Genomic DNA, 23,185 nt, shown 5'->3' with positions numbered 1-23,185 from the left:
GACCCTATTTGGGATTTTCTTGGCAAAGATTCTTGAATGATTTGCCATTTCCTTCTACAGCTCATTTTATAAATGAGGAAACTGAGGCAATTAGATTGAAGTGCCCTATAGTAAGTGTAGCTAGTAAGTGTCTGAAGTCAAATTAGATCTCAGGTCTTCCGACTCCAGGCCTGGTGTTCTATCTACTATACCATCTAGTTGCCCTAGTAATTAATGACTTCAATGCAAAGCTGAATCTAGGAGAAGAAAACAAAGAGAATGTGGGATGACAGGACTCTAAATCAAGAAATAGAATGCCAGTTTGTAGATTATAAGTAAGCTTCACACCTATATTATGGGTTGTTGTTTAGTCATTTTCAATTATGTCTAAATATTTATGATCAAATTTGGGGTTTTCTTGGAAAAGATACTAGAGTGGTTTGCCATTTCCTTCTCCAGTTCATTTTACAGATGTGGAAACTGAGACAAATAGGTTAAGTGATTTGCCTAGGGTCATTCAGCGAGTTCAAATCAGTCAAAAGATTGGAACTTAGAAAGACTTCCTTACTCCATGCCACATAGCTGTCCCATATTTTGAGTATTTTTTTCAAGAAGAGTAGGGAAGAGCTGTGGATATAAGGCCATGTATATTTTTATTTAAATATAGAAGTATATAGTTAAATTTGTATATGTAAAATATATGCATATATACTTATTTATTTTCTTGTGTTCTTTAACTCAATTATGCCCAATGAGAAATTTCCCTCTACCAATGCAAATTAGAAATTAGTTGGAAATTTATATTCTTAGAGAGTATGTCCAGGGTCACACACCCATTATATCAGAGTCAGTTCTGACTTTGAGACTGGCTTCTAGTCTAAGAAGGCAACTAAGGAAATATCATTAACTCCCTACCCCTGCACTCATGTATCCATAAACAAACTATAGATCAACCTAACAGGTATTAGAGTATCTTTGGCAAATGCACCAGAAAGAAAGAAATATGTTTTTGCAAATGATAACATTTATCAGATAATATCTTGACAGTGACAGAATTGTAAGATTCTGTTTATTTCTTGGTTGATTAATTTTTTAAAAAAATATTTGATCTGAAAGAACAAAATACCACCTTAAAACATTTCTCTAATAAAATGTCTTCCACCGGTGTTATAAATCATACCAAGATTTCTTGAAAGATGCAATAACAGAGATAACTTTGCTCAATGACCTTCTATTATAAATATCAAGCAAGATATAAAACAAGGAGATATATGCAATATTTTAATGATTTCTTGCTTCTTGGAAGAACAAAAGTCTTTCTTTTTAATGCCAATACTAAGCCCAAGATTCTACATGGTTGCATAGAATGTAATGCAATGGTCTCTGAAGGATTAAAGCTATAGGTCACCCAGAGGACAATGGAGGAATGCATGATGGATAAGAATAGGTTGAAGCATATTACCAGTAAAGAACTGCACAGGAGAGATAGCATAAAAGAAATTGTCAGATAAGTACATGGAAGTGACATGAAAACTGAAGAAAGAGAGAGAAATATATGATTGGAAAAGGAGGTGGGACAATCATATATTGAGAGTGAGGAATATCAGTGAAAACATAGGGCCTAGGTTTTCAGGAAATTCTCAATGTAAATTTAATTTTATTCACTTTAATTATAACCCCTCCCCCCCCATAACTTAATAAGTAGCACTTATAGTGGAGGCAGCTATGGAATAAATGAAAAAAATCCTATATTTGACTTGAGAAGACCAGAATTTGGATTACAATCTTGATTCCAGGCTTTTCTCTAGATAGCTGTGTGTTTGGACAAAGCATCTTCTCTGCATCTCAATTTCTTCTGTAAAGTAACACTATTTTGCAAGGTTGTTTTGAAAATAAAATTTGTAATGTATTCTTTAAAATGAAAAATACATATAGATGCTGGAAGAGAGTCTTTTTAGCAACACCTCCAAATCAAATGTTTGTTTATGGTCAACAAATAGGAACCTAGTGGGATTTGTGTTCTCCATATCTTTCAGTCAATTCTGTGATGATAAAGATGCCCTCAATGTGTGTGTGTGTGTGTGTATGTTTGTCTGTGTATGTATGTATACATACATATATATTTTCATATTAATGGAGGGGGAAAATAAGCATCTATTAAGCATCTACTTTGTGTCCAGGCACTGTCCTAAGCATTTTATAAAAATTGTCTCATTTAATCCTCACAACAACCCTATGAGGTTGATATTATTACCATTTTATGGTTGAGGAAACCAAGACAGACAGATGTTGTGACTTGCCTAGGGTCACATAGCCAGTAATTCAGGACTTCTTGATGGTAAAGCAGGCAGATAAATCAGAAATTGTTGATGTTCTATTCGGCACCTTTTGTTATTATTATTAGGGTGAGGGGAGGGAAAGAATAAGCATTTATTAATATATTAATATGGAATTTATTAATATCTTAATATATGTGCTTGAAAATGTACTAAGCTCTTTACAAACATTATCTCATTAATCCTCAAAACAACCCTTAGAGGTACGTGCTATTATTACACCCATATAGTTCTGGAAAAGTCAGGCTATCTTTGCACACACTACCTGCATTATAATTAATATAATGTGCAAGTCATTGTCATTATGTATATGATTAAATGACCCTCTTCAAATAAGGAGGACAACTAACATATTATTAGTTGAGGAAATGGAGATAGACAAAAGGTGATTTACTCAGGGTCATATAACTACAAAGTGTCTGAGGGTCATATTTGAACTTTGTTCTTGCTGACTCCAGGTCATACACTCTATTCACTGCACTACATAGCTGCCTCTTAGTAATATCTGTAGATTTTTCCATTACTTTGGAAAAGAAAGAGATTTATTAATTGATCCCCTAATGCCAACTTTTCCTTTAGAAGTGCATTGGGGGGGGTGGGTGGCTAGGTGGCACAGTGGATAGAGAACAGGCCCTGGAGTCAGGAGTACCTGGGTTCAAATCCTGCCTCAGACACTTAATAATTACCTAGCTGTGTGGCCTTGGGCAAGCCACTTAACCCCATTGCCTTGCAAAACTCCTAAAAAAAAGTACATCTGGGACTGTGGTGCCGGAGACCAAGTGCATCAACTCCATTGTATTTGATGAAAAGAGTTTACTATGAAATTCTTTAAAAAATTTTCTGTCTTCTATTTCTTCTTCAATTCTTCTCCATAAAATTTTATAAATGAGATTATATTCTAAATCGGTGTTGCTCATGGCTGCTACATATATCCATTTGGCAAATAAGTCAAGGGGTTGATGACTAAGGCATTTTTAAGCTCTTTGGAGCTCGTTATGGCACTTGACTGACATCAGTTCAAGTCCTACATGAATTATAATCAGTCTCTATACAGTTTTTCTCACTTTTTCTATCAATAACTTGCTTAAATAGGTCAGGTTAGAGTTGTTTTAATTGTATGCCATATCTTTTTAAGAGGCAGATACTGGCTAAGTTAATAAAATGCTAAGCCTGGAGTAAGAAGACCCAACACACTTCACTTAGCCTTTCTTTGCCTCAGTTTCATTAACTGTAAAATAAAGATAATAATAACACCAACTTGCAGGGTTGTTGTTAAGGATCAAATAGGAAAATATTTGTAAAATAGCACTTAGAAAATAATGTCTGGACAGAGCGAGTGCTAAAAATATACCCTTTCTCTCTCATTTTAAGTTTATTCTTCTAGCTTTGAACAGTTTAAATGATTTGCTCTAATGAGTGGCCTGAGAGACCACTGACTTGGTGTTGATTTTCACATCATTAAAAAGGCCATTACCTTTCTGTCAAAATAGAACCACTTCAGTATTTTTGATTTTGGTAGTCAGGACTTAGCATCTTCTGATTGTTTTTTTTTTTTTTTTTGAATAAAGTATTTATGTATATAGGAGTGAGATTTCTGTAGAGTCTCCAGGGTTTTGGCCTCTCATTTATAATTTCAGATCTATATTTTTCAACATATTTTTCACCATCCTCATCTGTTCTCTCTTTGCATAGAACTTAACAAAGATCAAAGTATGTACTGATTTCATTTGGAGTGTCTCAGTGAATTATTAGAATTTTTCTACCTTTTCATCCTCATCTACAGGTAGTGGTATATAAGCTATAATTATTTTCATGGTGGTCTTTTAGCAAATAATTATATGATCACTGCAATACAAGATGACCATGAAATGATTTTTTAAAATTGCATTTGGATGAGCAATAAAATATAACTTTATTTGTCTCTTTAAGGAGAATCTGTGAGCCATCTCTCCAAGTAGCTTTACCTTCCTTCTGTTCTTTGGTTTTGTTTTAACTGAGAATACATACAGCTGATACACTTCAACTTATATTCACTTAACAATCACTGGGTAAGGTTTGCACATTAAGAATATTAATATATTTTTATTTAAATATATATTTTAACTAAGTTAGATATTATAAATGATCTTAAAAATTGTGTTGCCACTCTCAGCTCCCTCTGCTCCTATTTTTACATATTTCCCATCATCATTGCAGATATAGAAGGAGACTCATAGAACTGAAGGGCTACTTTGAATTTTTTGTTTGTTTGTTTCCTAGGTTGCTGTCACCAAAGGATTTACTACCTCATTGCTACATTGTTTTTTTTAAAATTTAAAATTTATTTTAATTTATTTTTGTAGAAGTGATTTTTTAATACATTAATAAAATATTCTTGTTTAAGAGTAAACATAATATCCCCTCTCCCCCCAAAAATATAGACCCTCTTGAGAAATAAAGTAAAAGAAAGAGGAAAAAAATGTGTTTCAGTCTGTGTTCTGATTCCCTCAGCTCTGTCTCAGGAGGGTTACATTCTTTATGATAAATCTATCACAAAAGTTACTTCCATATTTTTCTACTGTTACTGTTGCTGATTGTAATTCCCTCCATCCATACCTCCCCGCTATCATCTATTACATTTTCTTTCTCCTTTCACTCTGTTCCTCTTCTAAAATGTGCTGTAGGGTAACTGAGTGGCACAGTGGACTGATCACCAGCCCTAGGATCAAGAGGCCCCAAGCCCACATACCACCCCTGAGAACCAGCAACCACCTAGCCCCATGTTCCCAGACAGGCCACCCAATCCCAGCCCCTTGCAAGAAGTAAAAAAAGAAAATGTGTTATATCTGACTATTCTCTCCTATGATCTACCCTTTCCTCTATCACCCATACCCCCCTTTCTCCTTTCCCCCTTCTCTTTTTACTCTTGATGTCTATACCCTATTGAATGTGTATGTGGTTTCCTCTTTGAGCCATTTCTGATGAGAATGAAAGTTCCCTCATTCCCCCTTCTTCCCCCCTTCCAAAACATTGCAATAGCACTTTGCAAAAAATAAATATCTTTTATACAAAATATCTTAGCCTATTCCATCTCTCCTTTCTCTTCTGGTACATTTCCTTTTTAGCCATTGACTCCATTTTTACAATATATTATATCTTCAAATTCAGCTCTCTCCTGTGCTTCACCTATAAAAGCTCCTTCTACTCATTCTATTAAATGAGAAGGTTCATATGAGTATTATCAGCATCATTTTTCTATGCAGGAATACATGTAGTTCATTATCATTAAGTCCCTCATATTTTACCCTTCTCCTCTGCTCTTTTATGCTTCACCAGAATCCTGTATTTGAAGGTCAAACTTTCTGTTCAGCTCTGGTAATTTTAATAGGAACATTTGAAACCCCCCTGTTTCATTGAAAGTCCATCTTTTCCCCTGGAAAGGATGTTCAGTTTTGCTGGATAGTTGATTCTTGGATGCATTCCAAGCTCTTTTGCCTTCTGGAATATTATATTCCAAGCTCTGCGAGCCCTTAATGTAGTTGTTGCTAAGTCCTGTGTGATCCTGACTGCAGTTCCACAATGTTTGAATTGTGTCCTTCAGACTGCAGACTTGGGAGTTCTGGAACTTGGCTATAATATTCCTGGGGGGTTGTTTTTTTCTTTTGGATCTCTTTCTGGGGGAGATCAGTGGATTCTCTCAATTTCTATTTTGCCCTCTGCTTCTAGGATATCAGGGAAACTTTCCTGTAGGATTTCTTTAAAAATGAGGTCAGGGCTCTTTTCCTGATCAAGACTTTCAGGTATCCAATAATTTTTAAATTATCTTTTCTGAATCTGTTTTCCAGATTAGGTTTTATTTTAGGCTTTTGCAAGGCAATGGGGTTAAGTGGCTTGCCCAAGGCCACACAGCTAGGTACTTATTAAGTGTCTGAGGCCAGATTTGAATTCAGGTATTCCTGACTCCAGGGCTGGTCCTCTATCCACTGCAACACCTAGCCACCAGATTAGTTGTTTTGTCAATGATATATTTCACATTTTCTTCTAATTCTTCATTCTTTTGGTGTTGAAGTATTATGTCTTGACTTCTCATAAAGTCATCAGCTTTCTTTAGCTCCATTCTACATCTGAAGGATTTGTTTTACTCAGAGAGTTTTCTTGTCATCTCCTTTTCCATCTGACCAATTCTGCTTTTTTTAAAATTTTTTTTTTGGCAAGGCAAATGGGGTTAAGTGGCTTACCCAAGGCCACACAGCTAGGTAATTATTAAGTGTCTGAGCCTGGATTTGAACTCAGGTACTCCTGACTCCAGGGCTGGTGCTAGATCCACTGCACCACCTAGCCACCCCTCAATTCTGCCTTTTAAAACATTCTTCTCCTCAATAACTTTTTGAACTGTTTTATCCATTTGACCTATGCTGGTTTTTAACATGTTATTTTCTTCAGGACTTTTTTGGCTCTCCTTAACTAAACTGCTGACTTCTTCTTCATGTTTTTTCCTGCATCTCTCTCATTTCTTTTCCCATTTTTCTTCTATCTCCCTTATTTGGTTTTCAAAATCTTTTTTGAGCTGTCATAGCCTGAGCCCAACTTCCATTTTTCTTGGCTTCTAGGAGTCTTGGAGTACAAGCAGGAATTTGTATTTCCTCATCTTCAGATTGAGTATTTTGATCCTTCTTCGGATCAGACAAAGTATTTCTCATGGTGTTCCTTTTTTTTCCTCTGTTTACTCATTTCCCCAGACTGTGCCTGGTTTTGGGGTGCTTCCTGAGCTTTTGAGTATTATTGCCCCCCAAAGGATCTCAGTGTGTGAAGCTCTGACTGCTCTCCTGGTTTGTGGAATGGCCACAAGTGCACCCCTCTATCACAGGGCTGAGGTAGGGGGCCCTGTTCTATCGGGGTCCTATACTGCGATAAGGATCTGAATGTGGGCAGAGCCCCAGAATCCTGTCCAGGTACAGAAGACCGACCTCAGAAATCTCCCTCCCCTACCTTTGGTGGGCTGAGCACTCAGGGCTCATTTGCCTGGAAGCTCCTGCTTGCCAGCTCCACAAATGCTTCAGTTTCCTGGATCTGGGATGCCATTACTACCCTGAGTGCCCTGAGGGCCTGGGCTTTGTGCACTCACTCTGGCAGAGGTCCCCCTGCTGATCCTCCAAGTTGTGCCCAGTGCTCCCCAGGATGCAGATCAGGAAACTGCTTCTGCTGTGGGAACCCTGGCTCCCAGGTGCCCTGGGGTTCTTTCCAGGAGGCTGAAGTTTCTTCATTCTGGTGGGGCCACCACTCTAACTCTGTGGAACGGATTTTTTCCACTATTTTCCAGGTTATTTTGGTCTGGAGAATTGCCTCACTGGATCTTTCTGTGGATTCTATCTCTTGAAAATTTAGTTAGAATCATAATTTTAAGATTTTTGAAATATTATGGATAGAATACCTAGGAAAGACTCTTCTCCTGTTGCCTTCTTGCCCCCCCCCCCCCCCCCCCCCCCCCCCCCCCCCCCCCCCCCCCCCCCCGCTACATTGTTGATAATCCTCTTTGTGCTGATGTAGTAACGGTTGCTCAGGGGTTTAGGGTACTATTCCATTCGTTTTCCACTAAGGGGTCCTATCTTCCCTGAATCCATGTGCATGGTTTGAACCAGATTCAGTCCTGGGAAATCTGTCATCTGATGAGAGTAACCAAATAAAGAGGTAACTAAGTAAAGAATTTCTTATATGTTATATTTTATCTCATGTCTAGGGGTTGCTTAAAAGAAAAATATTCAACATATATTATGAATCAGGTATATGACAGTTAGGCATTTCATATAGTCAAGATTAAAATGGAGGAAGAGTTGGTACATGCCTTTTTTTCATAGATGATTGCACACAAAATAGCCAAAATGAGGCCAAGATGCAGCAAATAATGTATTTATTCTCTGCTGCTTTTGCTAATTTTAACCTAACAACACCAAGAAAACACTGATTCTACACCAGCCAGAACCATATCATCCATACATGGAACCATTGGCTATAGCAAAGAGAGAAATATTGAATGCTGTGGATAAAAGTTCACTTTTTTTTGGCTTTCCAAGGATTTGCATGTAGATGATGAGCTCATTTCCAGTGCTAGCTTGGTGTTTAGGAAGATCTGAAAAAAAAACTGTGGGGGGGCAGGGAGAAGAGATTATTAGACTGCCTACCAAACTGAAGGTCTCCAGTGCCATTGGGCTGATCTTATTGTTGTATATCTGGACAGTTCATCAATGCCATTTGAGAAAATTGAATCACTTTCATTTGAATTGTCTTAGGGAGATTCAGAAGGTCATCTGGCAAGATAAGATAACAGACACTGAGGTTCTTGCTCAAGTTAAACTGCTAACCATTTAAATTCTACTAGAGTTTGAATGCCAGAAGCACATTTGCCTAAAGAACTTTTTTACAGAGAACTCACAAAAGGCAAGCTCACACATGGAAATCAGAAGAAGGGATACAAGGATACTCTCAAGGTTTCTCTGAAGAACTTTGGAATTGATTGCATGGCATGGGAGATAGTGGCATAGGATCAGCCAACATGACATGCCTTCATCAGAGAAGGTGCTGTGCTCTACAACCAAAGCAGAATTGAAGTAGCTCAAAAGAAACAGGAGATGCACAAATTTAGAGATCCATCTCAAATGTTCATAAGGACTATATGTGTCCGAACTATGGTAGAGTCTTCTGTGCTCATGTTAGTCTGATCAGCCACAGTTGGACATACTATACCTTGACTCCAAAATAATGATGTCATTTTCATCCTCTTGGGGAACAAAAGATCAATCAGCCTTTTCCTGCATATTAACTAAATGCCAAATATAAAACACTTACACACACACACACACACACACACATATGTTTGGGAAGAAGTACTTAAAACAGAATCCAGTAACTTAATTTATAACTATAGTCATGGTCTCTTGGGAAGTTGACACTTAAGACTTCCTCAGAACATTAAGCAGTCTGTGGGAGTATTGAACAAGCAGGTTTAGTATTGTTCACTTTGACCTTATTCTCTTCTTTTATAGCAGATGTTTTCTGTCAAGTCAGATCATGGATTGAGTTCCTTTTTATGCATGTTACCATCTTATTCAAGAAGCGTTGTAGTCATTAAATACTTCTCCCTCAGCTGCCAATTGGATCTTACCAAAGGACTCAAGAGCAGCAAATCTCTTGAACAATCTCTTGAACTCACCGGAAAGCCTGGGCATGTCCATCTCTCTACTAACACCTATTTACATAAGATCAAGAAAAAAGCAAACATGAAAGAAGAAGTAAAAAACCCAGGCTCAGGCTTGTCTAGGCAGGATATGGGCTTTATTTACCATGTGCTCATAGTTATATGGATGCCCAGGTAGGTGATAGAGCAAACTATCCATTCACAGGAAGTCTCTTAGAGAGAAAGCACAACTTGTCACAGAAAGAGTTGATGGAAGAGAGACCTGGGACAGAATCATCTTTTTTTTTTTTAAAGATCCACTGAATCATTGCATTTTCATGCTCAGGGCCAAGAAGGTGATTATTGTCTTATTTCATATGTGCTGAATAATCACATGGCCTTCATCAAGTAAGGGAGCACTTATTACACTTAGCTGGTCTCATTTTGGACAGTAGGCTTAACCTATTTCTGGGATAGCATTTGAATCCTTTCCAACTTGGTAGAATCTTCCCAGAGCTCATGTTTTACTTTCTTTGCCTTATAGAAATTAAGGTTACCTCCATATTCTGATGAGGCATTAAAATAGGTCTTGTGGAGGAGCTTAACACAAGATTAATAGCTATGCTAAAATAAAACAAAATTCCTTTATGAAACTATAACTGTCCATCTGGAATTGGCTTCAATTCAATATAATATGTATTTCTGAAGTAAAAGTAATCAATTCTCATTTTTCAGTGCCATCAGAATTTCTATCCTCTTTGATTTCATCAGTGTAATACTTTCTGGATATAGAATGGCAGATGCAGAGCTGGAAGGGGCCATTGAAACTATGTAGATCAGTCTCTGTCCCTTTCCCATCCCTGATTTTTTTTGAATAGATGAGGTCCAGGGGGGGTCAAGTGGTTTGCTCAAAGTCACCTAGGTAGTTACTGGCAGAGTTAGGATATAAATCCATATCATATGACTCAAGAATTAGCATTCATTTTCCTCATCCTTCAAAGATCACACCATTGGTACACTTTCATCTTTATGAACTGGTGTGCTTGAAAAAAAAATTCCCATTTCCTGGACAATCTTCTGAAGTACCTAGGGTGGTCCACAGATAGCAGCCACACAGGTCTTCTATGGAATCATATTGGAAATCTTTCTTCCTTGGGAGAGGCAGCTAGATGACAGAGTGAATGGGGCATCAGAGCTAGAGTCAAGAAGAGCTGAGTTCAAATTTGGCCTCACCAGTTATGTGATCCTGGACTTAACCCCTGTTGGTATGATTCAGTTTCTTCAACTATAAAATGGGGAGTATAACAGCACCTATCTCACAGGGTTATTGTGAGGATCAAAGGAATTAATATTTGTGAAGTGCTTAGCACAGTTCTGGGTTAAACATCATATAAATACTTTTTCCCTTCCCCTTAACAGTTTGTAAGCTACTGACTTTGCATTTGTGAACCCAAGTGCGCCACTGAAGGTTTATATAATGGGGGGGCGGGAAGTGCTTTTAGTCACACTTAAAACAAGCAAGAGAGAAACTGCAAGGACAGACAGGAGAAATTGTAAGCTGGGAATGACTTGTCCCTGGTAATGGAGAGTTGAATGTGAATAAAAAAAAGATGTAACCTTTGGTCTTTAGATACACTAATGAACACCTGGGACTCTCCACCTGCCAGGTAATGACCCTGAAAAACTTCACTTCTGGCCTTCAGGCTTTGCAGTAGCCAATGCCTTCTTTCTGAGTTGTTTCATGTCCCTTCTAAACACTGGAAATCTAATTGCTATCGGCTTGTTGGTATTTTTTCAGTCTGAGAAGGCTGTTTAGTTAAGGCTCTGTTAATGTCTTTCCTGTAGCCTTTCATCTGCAGTGGAGCAGAACCTCACCCCCTTTTACTAAGGGAGTCTAAAATCACAATCATCAGCTCCAGGGCAAATCAATATGCATCTTGAAAGACAGACGCAGCCTCTATTGTCTTTTTCTAGTTTTCTGGTGTCATAAAAGGACTGCAGGTAGAACTTCAGAATCTTTCCTGGGAGAGTTGCATTTTGACCAGAAGTGACTGCTCTGACACTGTGATCTAATGAAAGCTTGCTCCCAGTAAGCAGATCTGGGCAACTCCTGTTGCTGAATTCTCCCCTGTACCATGTGTTACCAATACCATAAAACATGATGGACCTTGACTTGCCAATAAGCTTTCATGACATAAGCCATTTTTCCAATCTCCAGGAAGTTCCTCTTTTCCTTCTTTGAATATCTGTGATTTTTATGGTTCTCTTTGGTGGGAAAAAAATAAAGTACAATTCTTGTCCCTTTTCTCCAATCCTCTGCCCTCCCCTCATCATTCTTTCTGAAATATATCATTTTCACTTTTAATGTTCATAATATACTCTTAAATCTTTAACATACAAATTACTGTAAAAACATCTTCTGGTCTTGTCTCCAGGGACCTTATCCATTATAGCCCTAATGTAGACTACAGTCATAATTCAGGATGAATTAAGAATAGGTTAGCCAGCTCCATCTAGTTCAGCCCCTCCTCCACGCACACCATTCACAAGCTTAAACACCTGCAAATCCCTCGTTCCAGGGCTGCATGGAAATTTCCTAAGAAATGTGGTGGCCACCAGATGACACCATGGTACAATGAGGTTGGCCATTTGGTATGGTGGAAAGAATGGTGGATTTGGAATCAAAGGACTTGGGTTTAATACCTAATTCTGCTAATGATTTTCTGAATCTTAGGGAATCCTAACACCTTTCTCCCTGGATTAGAAAAATTTCCAAGTTCCCAATAAATTCTATAATTCTATGAACAAAGCAAACTTGTCTAAAAAGAACACAAATGGAGGTACCTAAGCAATCAAGGGCATTTTGTTTTCTTGGCTCCACCTGTAATGTTTTCCCAACTCATCTATGACCTTCTGACTCTCCTGGCTTCCTTTAAGTCTGAACTAAAATCCCATCTTCTACAGGAAGACTTTCCTATTCCCTCTTAACTCTAGATCTTTTCCTTCATAAAATAATTTTATATTTATTCTGTATTCTTATTCTTGCTATATATATATATATACATATATATATATATATATTTGCTGTTTGTTTCCCTATTAGATTCTAAGCTTCTTGAGGGCAGGAATTGTCTTTTGTCCCTTTTCTTATCCCACTACTTAGCAGTGGCTGGAAGATAGTGGGTGCTTAATAAATGTTTATTGATTGAAAGTAGGGATAGTTTCATTTTTTTTATTTGTATCCTCGATACTTAGCACAAGATTGGCACATTATAGGTACTTAATAAGTGACTCTTACTTTCTTGATGGCTTAGGGAATGGCAAAAAATAAAAAACAAAAACTGCCTTAGACATTATCAGTCATGTTGTCATGGGCAAGTCCTTTAACCTCTCAGAGTCCCAGTTTCCTTTAAACTTCCTCTAAAATGAGGAAAATATCAATTATATTACGATAGTAGGAATGTTCTGGGAAAAGTGCTTTAGATACTTATATAAATGTGAGTTATTATAATTAGTGTAAATAATATCTAATTGTTAAGAAAAGTTGGTGGGAAAATCTAGTCAAATCCTAGATGGATTGACATCTAAATTCTATGGCCGATGGCACTTAAACACTGTATATGTTTCCATTAAAATAATAATATTCTTCTTGCTCTAGGTTCTATAAGGGCTTATCATCTTGCAAAGAAGCAGAAAGTTTGTAAATAACTGGAAATATTTCCTCAGGTAAGTATGTGAGGGTAAAGATGGGTAGGAGAATGTCTCAAAAGACTGTCATTTACCTATGATAATCTTGGGCAAATCATTTATCTGAGTCTTAGTTTCTTCTTTTGGAAAAATACCTGCCTTACCTCTCTCAAATTGTTCTGAGGAGGATACAAGCAGATTGAGTCTGGGAAAGTACTCTGGAACCTGTAAAACTGTAAAAGCAAAGATCAAGTGTTATTCTCTGAAACATCCCAATATCAGAAAGAAGTAAGCCTAGGTGAATTAAATGAGAATTGAATCAGATCACCAAGGTCAGTTCTCTATCCACTTTTCACCCTATACTTATAGGCAAGTTTGGGGGACAGAGTTGGTAGGGCAAGTATGACATCACACTCTAAGCATTCTGATTGACTATATACCCAGCTCACAATTATATAGCAACTATAGTTTTGTACACACACACACACACACACACACACACATATATAATATATTATAGATATTTAAAAGATCACACACATTTATAGAAATACCATATGCTGTATATATATATATATATCAAATTTAAAAGACCATCTCTTTATATAACACTATATAAAGATAACATGATTATATGTATGTATATAAATGTGTATGTGTGCATATATCTCTCAGATTTAAAAGACCATATAAAATACTCTATATGAAGATAACATGACTATGTATACATCTATATGCATATACATGTATAAATACACACACACACATGCACACTGTCTTTTAAACCTCTGTTTATATATCCTACTAGTTCTTTCTGTATTTAGGTAACCCCTATTTAGGATCATCTCATGTTATCCTCAAGGATTTGAGGTTTTGCTGCTGTTATTTTGAATAAGACTCTGAAATCATTCACTGGGGCTACCATTTCTGGATTTTGAAGCAGACCTCTGATGCAATGGCAAGCATGGGCAAATCTCTTCTAGCTCATACCCCCCCCACCCCAACCCCCACCTTGGGGGGGGGGCTTTCAAAGGAAAAATCCAAAACAGAAATGACTGTCTTTTCCTAGATAAACCCCCGGGCTAATAATATTTCACATAGAGGACAAGCTTTATTTCATCTGTTAGAAAATGCAAAATAGGAAACACATTTCTAGGTACAAGGTAAATGCACAATACATTCTTGTTGATTGATGGACTGTTGATATAAAAGCTATCCACCCCTACAGTGAACTTTCCCTTTAATGAAATAATATTTCATAAATATTCATTAAGTATGTGCCTGTTACATTGTTGCACAATATATACTTGTTCTCTTCCCTTTCCCCAATGATGCACTCTGTCTTCTAGAACAGACTTTAGTATTCTAGGATTGGAAGCTCCCTGGGTTATTACTCCACTTTCCTGAACTTCTTAATCTACTTGATTGCATCACCTAGGAAAGGTAAGATTCGTATTTTTTCTTGCATAGGATAGGCATTTTGCTACTTCTTAGTCCACAAAGTCCTTTATTTGGTCTCAAGATTGTACTCATGTACTCTTGTCTTGCTTTGCTTTGACTATTTCAGTGCTGTCTCTCCTCAGGAGTCCTTTCCTTTAGTCGGCCAGTATAAGTTTCCTCTCAACCAGGATTCTGAGTCTGTTCTTCCCTTTTTCCCCTCTTCTCTGTGCCTTCCAACAATTTCATCCTGAGATGCCACTTGACTAATAAGTACATCAGGATGGAGTCTCAGTCAACCCTGTGATACCAAGAACATGTGACTTTATCTTTTTCAGAGTTAACTTTGTTAAAGAGAAATCAATTCCAGATCAAAGTCTTTATCAGTTGGCAAAAAGAACTTTTCTACTTCCCATAAGGGATTTCATAAGTGGACCCAGGGCAAGGTCTCCCAGATGCCCACTCTCTAACTGTATATTATGGTATGAAATTGAAAATGAATTACTTTTATTATACATGCACATACAGAAATCTAGTCTGTAAAATCTATAATGCAGGAATTGTCTTTCATTCTCTATGCTTAACCCATGCCTTAACATTGATTATAAATCTATCGTTTCTGATCATAAATGTAGAGGTGGAAGAAACCTTAAAGGGTATCTAGTTTACCCCACTACGTTTTTATGGATGGGGAAACTTGAGACACTAAATAATTTACCTGAAGTGACAGAGGCAGTAAATTCCAAAGGTGGCCATCACGCAATACGTTTGAAAATTTCTGTCTTAAATAATTCAGGTGTTAAGAATTTTAACTAAGATGATTTCAGGTCTTAATTTTGGTTGCAGCATGTCTTCATTTGTGAAGACTTCATTATGTATAACATGATCTAATTAGTCTTCTTAAATAAATCCTCAATATCTTCCATAAATCCAGCAGCTTCAATATTCATTTTCAAGAAAGGAGACAGTGTGTTTATTAATTGATCTTTAGGACTGTATGAATGGTATGAAGAGAAACTGAATTCCAATATTCTCATTTATTTAATAGAAGATATGAAACCATCTCTGATAATTTTGAGGGGGTTTAGTGACAGATGATCTTTCTTTGACTATGATTGACATTATTAGCAGGTTAATGACTGAATAACAAATATTATGTACATAAGAGTCACCAATGGATTGTTCAGTTGAAGGGTAAAGTAATATCTTCACATTCTTTTGTATTTATCCTTTTTATCTGAACTTTATTTGTTAAGGTCACTTTCAGAAGAGAAACTTTTATTTAGACAATCAACCTGGGCAGCAAACTAAAAATACTAAAAAAATTTAAAACTAAAATTTAAAACTAAAATTTTAAAAACTAAAAATTAAAAAAAAAATAAGTTGGACACATTCAGGTTTACTTTCAAAGGATGTTTAGAATGATCCTAGTATGGTAGAACTCTATGTGGAATATTGGCTAGTCTACTGGCCTTGTAGTCAGGAGGGCAGGGGTTCAAATTGAGACTCAGACACTTGACACTTACCAGCTGTGTGACCTTGGGAAAATCCTTTAACCCTGATTCTTCACATTCAGGGCCACCTCCAATCATCCTGATTCATAAATGACCACTGGACCCAGATGACTCTGAAGGAGAAAGTCAATCTGGTGACTTAGCATAGCACCCCCTCACTCAAATTCAATTCATGTGCTCATCATGGCAGCACCTCCCTGATGTCATGGCTTTCTTCAAGAATGAAGAATAAACATTATAAGTATGGTAGAAAGTTCTGACCTCTGATGTTTATTACCTCTCTGATCTTGGACAAGTCACTCAATTTCCTTTATCCTCTCTTTCCTCATCTGTAAAATGAGGGTGATCTAGATAATTTTTCAAGTCCCTTCCATCTCTAGATCCTGTAAGCCATTGATCAAAGAACCTCCAGTCATTGGACAAGTCATTGTAAGACTCATTAATTCTCTTGTAAATGAAAAGTTGTACTAGATGACTATCCCCAAAGTCTATCCTGACCTTCCCCTCTCTGGATCCACAGTTTCTTTGGAAACTAAGGTCAAGCATCATCTTTTGCGGGAGACCATTCTCAGTACTCACAATAACTAGGTCTATCTTTGAGGTCTACCTTCCATCTATTCTGTATATATCTGGTGGTGTTTTTTGTCTCTATCATCAGAGAGGACCAATGACATCACAGGGTGATGTCTTGACTTGTGGGTGAATTGGATTTAAGTGAGGCTGAGTTTCAAAAAGTTATCAACCTCACACTCTTCCAGAGTCATCAAAGTTTAGATGATCTTGATGTTTTAATGTCTGACCAAACTCTAAGCAATCCACAGTACCTGCACAGCAGCTGGAACAAATTGTTCTTCTTCACCCATTCCATCTGGGGAAGAAGTCTTCACATTCTGGGATGTGAACCTAACTCACTGATGGTTTTGAGACCCATCAATTACCTTCAACTGGTCTAGTGAATCTGTGGAGATCAGTGTTGCTGTTGCATATGCTATTACAGCTCCATGGTTAGAGTTGAGGGTCAGGTAGATACCAACAATGGATGAGAAGCCCTGAAGAGGATTCAGTAAACCCTCACACCAAAGATACTAACACCTCATATATCCCATATAGTTGGCATTTACTTACATAAAAACAATATTTATCTATTTACATATCTCTGAAAGTAAACTCCTTAGGTAGGCACTGGTTTTACTTTTTCTTTGCATCCTTTTGTTGGATACAGAGTGAATGAACAGTGTAGTAATATATCAATAAAAATAGCTAGTATTTATTTGGTACTTTAAGAATTACAGGGGCAGCTAGGTGGCGCAGTGGATAGAGCACTGGCCTTGGAGTCAGGAGTACCTGAGTTCAAATCCAGACTCAGACACTTAATAATTATCTAGCCATGTGGCCTTGGGCAAGCCACTTAACCCTTGCAAAAACTAAAAAAAAAAAAAAAGAATTACAAAGCATTTTACATGTGTTATTTCAAAAGAATTTCCCAACAACCCTCTGAGAAGTAGGTGCTATAAATAGCTCCATTTTACAAAGGAAAAAAAAAACAACCTGAGGCTGAATGTATTTAAGTGAAATGCTTGAGAATTGATTGATTGATTAATAAACCTATGATCCTTTGATTTCCCAGATGGTTCTCTGGTAACTGGAACCGTCCACCTCAAACTGCCACCAAATCCGATACAGAGTTGAAATTTATACTTGAGATCTAGTTATGTTTTTAAGGCTTTGAATTCACTTCACCAGGTGGACATTATTGACCAGCTTATCAGTCTTAGGACTGTCTATCTCCAAGGGCAAGAACTCCTACTGTGGTTCCACATCTAAATGGGTCACTTAATAAGTAGCTTTTTGAGGAGGATGATAATGATCTGCTTAAGTAGCTAGTCATTATGTTTATTAAATGTTTATATGGGAAGGAGGGGCCCTTGCAGCTGTGGAGATGGACATACTGTGCCAAGAAGAGCATCTTGCTTGTCCTGAAGCAGAGTAAGATGTCCTGGGGTTAGGGGGCACCTGTGATGTTGGTGGCACCCTCCTGCTACAGAATCATGGGGTACCACACCAGGGAGAGTGAGGCTAGTTCCACCCCCACCCCATTTGTCCACGTTTTTGCCTTTGGTGTTCCAAGCAGAAAAGACAGAATTCTGGATGGAACGAGGTAACGTGACTGCAGAGTCTCCATTATCATCGTTTCAATGGTGAAGCATTTTTCAATGTCAGCCATTCTTGCTGCTGTCATCTTTCTAGCCTTGCCTCATTTATCATTAGACTCATTTCAGTTAGCAGTGGTCAGAGGAGTGGGAATCTAATGAACAGCTGTAACTGAGTTGTTGGCACTGGATATAAGCCAGCTTCAAAATATCCCATGCTCTTGTTGATGGTTTTCAGCTTCTGCCAAAATAATCTGCTTTTGTTTTTGTTCTTAAAAAAATAGATTTAATGCCTAACCCCTTTTGTAGGCCAATGAACTTCTCCCCATTCTAAGTGGTGCATTATGGAATATTAGCATTTATTAACATACCAAAGTTCATATATATAAAGGACAATCTGGAAAAACTCTGCCCAATTGTTTCCCTCTCTTATACCCAGGGATATTTATAGTCCCTTTGAACCACAGAGACAGTGGTAAGGATTGCCTGAAGTATTTGCATAAGTATAGAGTTCATTTAATTATTTCATAACAAGCTGGTAATATCCTCAGTACTCTCACCGAAGTCCCCCATTATTCTGCACTTATCTCACAATTTTTGTGATGTGGTTCATTAAGCAAGAACAATTCCAATCCATGGTATATTGCCAGATGTTGCTGCTGAAGCTGACCTGTCAGAACACAAGACTCTGACTATTTGGAAAAGATGATTTTTATAGACAGCGTAATTATGATAAATACTTTGGACTGCTGCAAAGTCAGAAGAGTATAATTTATTGGTAGTGGGGGTGGAGAAAAGTTGAGATGTGGAGAAGGAATATTAAATCTTTAGCAAGATGCTGCCCTCTTTGGAAGGATGGAAGAGATTTAGGGAGAGAATGGAAAATTTCTTTGAGGTGAGGTCCCTCAGAGAACAGAAAATCTCATTGTAGGGTACTTCTCTTTCATCATGGTTGTAGTGAACCCCAATGAACTGGAGAAATAAAATGCAAAGGTCTCAGGAGGCTAGATTATAAGTGGGGAGTGGAGAGATAAGTGATAAACAGAACAAAAATCACTAAAGAAGAAAGCATGATATACAAAGCAAGGTGTATGTGGTCCTGGCTCTGTCAAGGTTATGTGACCTTGAGTAAGTTAGATTCTCTGAGTCTTGATCTTAAAGTAAGGAAAATCAAACTAGATAATAAGAATTTAGAACCGGAAGGGACTGTTAATGTTCAGTCATTTTGCTTATATCTTACTCTTTGTGACTGCATTTGGAATTTTCTTGGCAGAGATATTAGAGTGGATTTCCATTTCTTCTCTAGCTCATTTGATAGGTAAGGAAATTGAGGCAGAGTTAAATGATTTGCCCAAGGTCACACAGCTAATAAGACTATATTTGAGACTGGATTTGAAATCAGGAAGATGTCTTCCTGCCCCCATCTAGATCAATCTTATTTAAGTTACAGATAAGGAGACCTTCACATAAATGACTTGTTCAAAGTTATACAATCAATTAGTGCCAGCACCAGAATTAAAACATGGGTCTTGGGGCGACTAGGTGGCACAGTGGATAGAGCACTGGCCCTGGAGTCAGGAGTACCTGGGTTCACATCTGGCCTCAGACACTTATTAATTACTTAGTTGTGTGGCCTTGGGCAAGCCACTTAACTCCATTTGCCTTGCAAAACCCTAAAAACAAACCAAAAAACCCCCATGGGTTTTTTGTGTTTGTGATCATTTTTAATTCTCTAAGCACTGTTCTATTGACTGTAGCCATGAAGAAATAAATGATGCCCAGCAAGGTTCCTTATATTATGAAGAATCTGTTACTTTCTACTTTCTTTATTTTCTTCAACTTTATCTTTTTCTCCCTGCCAGAGACACAATTGCATTTAGAACCTAGATCTTAAAGTTCCCAAACCAGGGCTTTCCCTTCTATGTACTTGACTTATTTCTAAAACTTCTTCCAGTTTATAATGATATCCCTATGAAGAGGAAAAAATACAGAATCAAATGCAATGTAAAGCAGGGGAAAGGACATTGGTCTAGGATCAATGGGTTTGAGTACTGAATCTGCTACTTACTTAATGATGGAACTATGAACAAGCCCTTGTAAACTTTCTAAGTTTGTTTTTGTATCTGTAGGAAATAATAATAATAATAATAATAATAATAATAATAATAATAATAACATTTAGATGGTCTATCTCAAAGAGTAATGGTAAGGAAAGTGGCTTATGTGTATTTGTCAGAAGCTGTGATTTCATTGATAAATAACCAGAAATATCATTTACCAACATAGAAAAGTAGTTGTTCTGAAAAATACTCCCCATTAGAGCTCATTGAGGATAGGCACTGACTTTTATTTTTTCTTTGTATCCCAAATAGATTAACCCTCAAGTGTAGATATTGGGTTTTTCCTTTTTTTCATGTTTCCCTCGAATAAACCTTTTGAAGATTTTGGTCACAAATAGCTTCTTCCTAAAGCCAGTTACAAACTAAGATGAGCAACATAAAGAGTCAAAGTTACATCTGAGCTTCTTTAGCACAATGGCGAGAACCTAGTATATGTTTAATAAATGCTTATTAATAAACTAATCATCTTAGAGAGCCTCTATGACCATTTAGATGTTTAGTGACTTGCCCAGGGTCACACAGTTAGTGTGTATCCAGACCCAGGCTTGAATTCAGAACTTTCTGACCTTGAGGACAGCTCTATCCATCAAACCGCAGAGTCTCACACCTTGCATATGTTTTGGTCTGGACTTGATTGAATTAGTGTAGGGAGCTCCTTCATAAAGAGCCTTCCTCTACCAATCAAGGATGGCACAGTTCTACAATTTATGTTCCTAGAGAGGTTACTTTGTGGACAGTGAGCACTTAAAAATGTTTGTCAAATTAAATTGATATTGTTTCATCTAGGTACAAGTGTGCAAGTGTAACAAATAGTATCTATCTTTAAATATTTCGAAGATGTCTTGGTAAGGAGGGGTTACATTTGTTTGACTGGCTACTAGAGGATAGAACCAGACCCTATGGATAGAAGTCAATGAGGTTCACTATCCTTCCTGCTATTTGAATTAACTACCAAATTTTCAGAGCAAAAAGAAGCTCCGATATAATTTTCACTCTATATGTTGCTCATCTTAGTTTGTAACTGGCTTTAGGAAGAAGTTGTTTGTGTCCAAAATCTTCAAAAGGTTTATTTGAGGGAAACATGAAAAAAAAGAAAAAAAAAGCCCAACAACTCCAGAATGCACATCCATCTTTAAACACAAGATTATGTGAACTAATTATGGCTAATTGTCAGTGCTAAGTTCTCTCATAGATAAAAAGTCTTAACTGATCAAGTGAACAAGATATACTAGTCTAGCCTTGCAGATGATTTAGAAAATAAACTGACAAAGCCATATATCTTATGATGTCAATACTTCAAAAGCTCTTTGATTTCATTGATAGGGGTTATTTTATCCACCAACACAGATCTCAACCCCTCAACATCTGAGTGAGAGTTTCATAAGTATGTTTGACCATAAAAGATTACCAGCTCTCTGATTATGTACATCTTTCTAGAGCAAGGTTGGTCCTCTGTCTATCTCTGGGTCCATACTTGAAAGCTCTCTCCAGGTTGGCACAACCTATCAGCCTTATGTTCTATTGGCATAGAACTCAATCAATCCACAGGCATTAAATATTTGCCAAGTTAGTACTTGGGATACAAAGTAAAAAAATCCTAACTAAATGAATCTCCTCTAATCTGCAAATCATTTAAAAATTTCTCCCTCTCTCCTAAACATCCACAAATACAAACTGTTTTACTCTCTAACTTCTTTTTGCCAACACACTGGCATTCACTTACTATATTAACAACTTCCTCTAGAGACATTCCATCGCATTGACTTTCTTGAGGCATCATTTTTTTATTATGTAGTACATTTTAATTTTGTCCCTAAAATAATACTTTCTTAGGGCAAAAGAAAGGAAAGAATTTATTTGTGTCTTTCCTGGCCAGTGATGGATGCATCACTTTGAGGGAATCATTCTAAAACAAAGAGTCAGAGGTCCTGGATTCAAAACTCATCTCTCTTTAAATACCTATGTGACTTAACTGCTCTGCAGTCTCAGTTTCTAGATCAGTAAAATACAAAGGTTAGACCAGATGACCTTTTAGGTTCCTTCAACTCTGATCTATGATCTTGTAACCTCAGGAATATCAATGAAAATTTATGAAAGCTATGATAGAACAGGATACCAGGTTCTCTAATTCTTCCTTCTAGATCCCAGCAATACCCTCTAATGGGGCAGCTACATGGAGCAATGGGTAGAGCACTGACTCTCAAGTCAGGAGGACCTGAGTTCAAATTTGACCTAGCTGTGTGACTTTGGGCAAGTCATTTAATCCTGATTGCCTCACATCTAGGGCCATGTCTAGTCATCCTGATTCATATCTTGCCATTGGACCCAGATGACTGGAGGAGAAAGTGAGGCTAGTTGCCTATCATAGCTCCACCTCACTCAAGTCCAATTCATATACTTATCATCGTATCAACTCCCTGATGTTATGGTCTTCTTTGAAAATGAAAGACAATTCCATTCCCAACAACTGGTGAATCAGTAAGAGGGCTGGGAGGTCATATTTGATGAAAAGGTCAAACTGGTAGGCAAGGTTTCAGAGTTGAGTTATAAATGAGGACTATTTTCCTTATTAATAACAATACTCTGTAGAGCACTTAATAAATGCTTGTCAAAACCAAAATAAATTTTATCTACTAGGTATCTAAGTAGGAAAGGGGAAACCATCAACATTACTTATAGTCTGAACAATCATTTCAAGATACCATAGAAGAATGAATTCTTGTTTTTCTATTCTAGGGATGATCTCTAAGCACCCTCTCACCACTAAGACCTTTTTAGTCTTTGATGTTTCAATAATGCAGATTATAGTTGG

The 23,185-nt window shown here is 37.2% G+C and overlaps 1 pseudogene; it reads left to right on the top strand.

Moving 5' to 3' along the window:
• LOC141492297 (adenosine 5'-monophosphoramidase HINT3 pseudogene) overlaps window positions 1–23,185 on the top strand; it is a 196,210-nt pseudogene that overhangs the window by 58,541 nt on the left and 114,484 nt on the right.

This window comes from Macrotis lagotis, chromosome 6 (genome assembly GCF_037893015.1).
Source record: "Macrotis lagotis isolate mMagLag1 chromosome 6, bilby.v1.9.chrom.fasta, whole genome shotgun sequence".
NCBI classification, from domain to species: Eukaryota; Metazoa; Chordata; class Mammalia; order Peramelemorphia; family Peramelidae; genus Macrotis; species Macrotis lagotis.
The sequence above is the reverse complement of the archived record's forward strand: the minus strand, read 5'-3'. Positions and strand labels throughout refer to the sequence as shown.